Source organism: Henckelia pumila, chromosome 3 (assembly GCF_033568475.1).
Source record: "Henckelia pumila isolate YLH828 chromosome 3, ASM3356847v2, whole genome shotgun sequence".
In the NCBI taxonomy this organism is placed as follows: domain Eukaryota; kingdom Viridiplantae; phylum Streptophyta; class Magnoliopsida; order Lamiales; family Gesneriaceae; genus Henckelia; species Henckelia pumila.
This window is the reverse complement of record NC_133122.1, coordinates 125,035,412-125,041,477: the sequence shown is the minus strand read 5'-3', so window position 1 is coordinate 125,041,477 and position 6,066 is coordinate 125,035,412.

Here is a 6,066-nt window from a genome sequence, read left to right as displayed (position 1 = left end):
GCTGATGCTGCAATGTATTCAGCCTCAGTGGTGGAATCCGCTGTGGTGTCCTGCTTGGAACTCTTCCAAGAGACAGCACCGCCATTGAGCATGAACACAAATCCAGAGGTTGACTTCGAGTCATCCACATCACTTTGGAAGCTAGAGTCGGTATAGCCTTCCAGTTTGAGTTCTCGTCCTCCATAAACCATGAACATATTCTTAGTCCTTCGCAAGTACTTAAGAATGTCCTTCACGGCTTTCCAATGCATCTGACCAGGATTAGACTGATATCTGCTCGTGACACTCAGAGCAAATGCTACATCCGGTCTGGTAGATATCATCCCATACATGATACTACCTATAGCTGACGCATATGGTACATGTGTCATATTCTCTATCTCTGCATCAGTCTTGGGACACATAGACTTGGATAGAGAAACTCCATGACACATGGGTAGATGTCCTCTCTTGGACCCATCCATTGAAAACCGTTTCAATATGGTATCGATGTAGGTTGATTGAGTGAGTCCTATCATTCTCTTAGATCTATCCCTATAGATCTGTATCCCAAGAATGTAGGATGCCTCACCCAAATCCTTCATCGAAAATCTACCTGATAACCATATCTTTGTTGACTGCAACATCCCTACATCATTCCCAATGAGTAGGATGTCATCAACATAAAGTACTAAGAATGTCACCGCATCCTTAACTACTTTTTTGTACACGCAAGGTTCCTCCGGGTTCTTGATGAAACCAAAGTCTTTAATTGTTTCATCAAATTTCTGGTTCCAACTTCTTGATGCTTGTTTTAGACCATAAATTGATCTCTGAAGCTTGCATACCTTATGCTCGCTTCCTATGGATGTGTACCCCTCAGGCTGCTTCATATAGATTTCTTCCTTAATGTCTCCATTAAGAAAAGCAGTCTTCACATCCATTTGCCATATCTCATAGTCATACCATGCAGCTATGGCAATAAGGATTCTTATGGACTTGAACATAGCAACTGGTGAAAAGGTTTCATCATAGTCAACTCCTTGCCTTTGAGTATAACCTTTCGCCACCAATCGCGCCTTGTAGGTCAATACCTTACCATCAGGCCCAAGCTTTCTTTTGTAGATCCATTTACACCCTATTGGAACAATTCCATCGGGAGGATCCACTAAAGTCCAGACTTGGTTAGTATGCATCGAATCCAATTCTGACTGCATAGCTTCAAGCCATAAATTCGAATCCGCATCAGAAATTGCTTCCTTGAAGCTTCTTGGATCACATCCAATGTCGGGTTCATCTTGACCCTCTTCAAGAAGAAGACCATATCGAACTGGAGGTCTAGAAGTCCTCTCGGATCTTCTAGGTGCAGGCGTGTCCAGCAATGGTTCCTGAGGTGTGGGATCGTTATTTTGTATTTCGGGTTCTTCTCGAACTTCTTCGAGTTCCATCATCTCGCCTTTCTTATCCAATAAGAACTCCTTCTCCAAGAAGGTGGCATTCCGCGAAACAAACACCTTTGTTTCAGCAGGATAATAGAAATAATATCCGATTGAATTCTTCGGATACCCCACAAAATAACACAGGCTGGATCGACTATCCAACTTATCTCCCACTGTCCGCTTCACGTAAGCAGGACATCCCCAAATCCTCAAGTACGAATACTTAGGAGCTTTGCCATTCCATAACTCGTATGGTGTTTTGTCCACTGCTTTAGTGTGGACGTTGTTCAACAACAATACCGCCGTTTCAAGCGCATAGCCCCAAAACGAAGGTGGAAGCTCAGTGAAGCTCATCATGGATCGAACCATGTCCAACAAAGTTCGATTACGACGCTCCGATACACCATTAAGCTGTGGTGTCATAGGAGGAGTCCACTGAGAGAGAATCCCATTCTCTTTTAGATAGTCCAAAAACTCGGTACTCAAGTATTCTCCACCTCGATCCGATCGAAGTGCTTTAATACTTTTACCTAGCTTGTTTTCTACTTCAGCCTTGAATTCTTTGAACTTTTCAATGCTTCAGACTTATATTTCATTAAATATAAATACCCATACCTTGAATAATCGTCAGTAAAGGTAATGAAGTAGGTGTGGCCATATTGAGTCCCAACTCTAAATGGTCCACAAACATCTGTATGGATCAAATCCAACAGATTTTGACTACGTTCAGGCTTCCCCTTAAAAGGAGATTTAGTCATTTTCCCTTTTAGGCAGGATTCACAAGTAGGTAGAGAGTTAATATCAGACATATCAAACATGCCCTCTCCCACTAGCTTGTTCATCCTCCTTGAGGAAATATGACCTAGTCTAGCGTGCCAAAGGTTTGCCGGGTTTTGACTATCGATTTTCCTTTTGTTTGTTGTCGCCGGTTTGTCAATACAATTTACTGGAACGTCTTTTAGTTTTAAATTGTATAGATCGTTTTCAAGTTGTCCATTTCCAATTAAACATTCATTCTTGTAAATACTGCAAATCCCATTCACAAAATTACAAGAATAACCATCTCTATCAAGCATAGAAATAGAAATAATGTTTTTAATTAAATCTGGCACAAATAAAACATCTCTCAACAATAATTTAAAACCATTCTGCAAAATCAAACAAACATCTCCAATGGCCGTAGCTTCAACTCTGGAACCATTCCCGAGCCTCAGCTGGGTCTCACCCATTCTAAGCCTGCGACTTCTTGTCATCACCTGCAAATCATTGCAAATGTGAGAACCACATCCGGTATCCAATACCCAAGAAGTTGTATTAAGTGACATGTTTATTTCGATATAGAACATACCCTTTGCAGTTCCCAACTGCTCAAGATACTCCTTGCAGTTGCGCTTCCAATGACCCGGCTTCTTGCAGTAATGGCAAACATCCTTGGATTTTCCATCGTTTGAAGCCTTTGTCTTTTGCTTCTTCTCGGGTTCCACTTTCTTGGGTGGGGCAGAACGTTTCTTGCCCTTCATACTTGGCCCCTTCTTAGCAGAAGATGAGGAGCCCACCAAGAAAGCTGGCTTATCCTTCTTAAGTGTGGATTCATATGTAACGAGCATATTGACCATCTCTTCAAGGGTGGCCTCTATCTTGTTCATATTAAAATTTATCACGAATCCATCAAATGAAGAAGGAAGAGATAGAAGCAGCAAGTCCACATTGAGTTCATGCTCCAACACCAAATCAAGGGTCGCTAACTTCTGTATGAGCCAAATCACTCGTACCCCATGATCACGGACCGAAGTCCCTTCACGCATGCGGCACGTCATCAACTCCTTAACAGTAGAGAACCTTTCAGCCCTCGACTGAGCCCCAAAAAGTTCCTTGAGTTGCGTGTGAATGTCAGCAGCATTCACCGTGTCCTCAAATCGCCTCTGGAGTTCATCAGACATCGAGGCTTGCATATAGCATTTGGTCTTGATGTCATGGTCACACCATGCATCAAGTTTGGCCAATTCCTCCGGACTTATGTCAGCTGGTGCTTCCTTCGGAGGTGCTTTCTCTAACACGTAGAGCATTTTCTCCGAAGTTAAGACAATCTTCAACTTTCGGAACCATTCCGTATAGTTGGCGCCAGTCAGCTTGTTTTGTTCGAGGATCGAGAATAAAGGATTTCGCGAATTCATTGTATGAAATACTGAAAAGGAAAAACAGACATATATCAATGATTGTTTAACAATTTACTAAGACATAAAATAGGCGAATTTAATTTTATGAATCTCACTCCCACTATTTTAACGATTTCACCACCCTCTAGTGAAAACGGGAAACTTTTTCCTTAGTGAGAACATGGAGTCCAATTGACAAACTTATGGTCCCGAATAATATCAGCCAACCATAATTCTCAAAAGGTAGAGCCCAATTGCTTCCAAAGCAACCCCCATGTATTTACCTCATGTCCAATAAGGGCCCAATAATATGACGCCGTTTAAAGTGACATGTCAAGATGACCCATCAATATTAAGTTGTGATGGACGGTCGCCATGTGGATCCCCAATAATATGAGCCGATCCCATGGGAGTTCCACCCAACTTACAACATTTGTCGATCCAATGTACAGCTTTCCGACGAACGGGCCCCCCCAATAATATGAGCCGGACCGTATCCGCGGGTAGCATCACATACATTGACCGTTGATGGAAGGTAGGAACATTTAAACAATATTTAAATTTCCTTTATTTATCTTGATATAAATTTTAAATCATATTTAAAATGAGGGATTTTATTTATAAAAATATTTGTCTCATCATTTTAATTTATTGCATGCATTGCCGGATTCACGCAATTTATGTCTAAACATGCATACAATCATAATATCACATATTATATAGGATGATCGATTCCATTTCTAATTGACCCGTGGTTGCCAATCACGGGTCTTAGTCCAATCCTAGGTAATATGCAGTATGCAAATGCAATCCTATTACATATGCTTCCAATTTACATTTCTTCAGTCTTCATTGTCTGCTGGGCCCACCATCTTCAAATCTTGATCTCCCACTAAATCTAATGTATTTACAATTAAATAACAATGACAAGTAGGGGATACATTTTTAGGGGGTGGGAACGGGCTATAAACCAAGCCCACTTTTATTACATATGACATTCATATCGGGCCATAAACCAGGCCCATTAATAAAACCAACAACAATAAAGACAAAATGTAAATTCCTAACATACACCTACAAAATTGGTCATGGCAATCGATCATCCTTATCCAATAACATTTAATTCAAAATTAATTTATTGGATAACATGCTGTGGCAATTCAAATTTAAACAAGATAAAATCATATTTTTATATAAAATCACATTTCACATATAAAATCATATTTTATCTCCATATCAAATAAAATCATATTTTATCTATAAAATCCAATTTTACAAATAAAATCATATTTTATCTAATATATCATAAGATCATATCTTATCATCAATTGTACCAAAATAATTGATTTCAAAATTCAATTTACGGATAAAATATTAAAATTTTCCAAAAATTCAAATTTATCCAAAATCAATTTTAAAATTTACGGACTCGAACAATTCGATCCGAAATCTCGTGAACCAATCAAAAACAATTTTTGACCGGACCAAAAATAAAATTTTAAATATTAAAATTAATAAAAATTAAAAATTAATTTTTCCCGCGGGCCACCCGGGACACTCCCGGGTTGGCCCGCACCCGGGGCGCGGGCCGGGGGGCAGCCCGGCTGCCCCCTTAGGGCAGCGCCTGGCGCCGCCCCTGGGCGGCGCCGTGCGCTGCCCTGGGCGGCGCCGAGCGCCGCCCTGCGCAGCGCCCAGCGCTGCGCTGGGCGGCGCCGAGCGCCGCCCTGGGCAGCGCCGAGCGCTGCCCTGCGCAGCGCCCAGCGCTGCGCTGGGCAGCGCACAGCGCTGCCCTGGGCGGCGCGTGCGCCGCCCTGGGCGGCGACGGTCGCCGCCTTGGGCGGCGCTGTGCGCCCCCTTTGGGCGGCGCCGTGCGCCGCCCGGGGCAGCAACAATTGCTGCCCCACCGGGCAGCGATCCAATCGCTGCCCGGGTTTTGCCCCGAAAAAATTTTTTATTAAAAATATTTATTTTGTTTCATAAACCGAGACTCAAAAATTTTGTACAATTGATTATTCAATCGATTGATCTGAGCAACCTGGCTCTGATACCACTGTTGGAAAACTGGCGAGTTCCCAGACCAATTACGATCGATACCCGGTGCAGCGGAAGTTTAAAATTTTTTTCATGGAACGTTTCCATGGTATGGGTATCAACCGTTCATCGATTGAATTATGTGTGTGTAAAATTTAAACAACAATTAAATAAATTTTAAAATATCAATCGTAATTGGTCTGGGAACTCGCCAGTTTTCCAACATGTACCCCATTAATTTGCATACATGCAGGTATAATACCGTATACTCATACTCTAGTAGTGAGCTTTTTATGCTCATGTCCCGTACTTTGTTGTGTCTGGACACCCTATTCCATGGGGCAGGTCTGCGGTTGGATAAGGCAGGTGGTTCCAAACCTTAGGCGATTGATGGTAAGCAAGGATATTTTGTCTAAGCTTTGATTTTAATGTATTTGGGATAATACATTTGGTTATTAGAT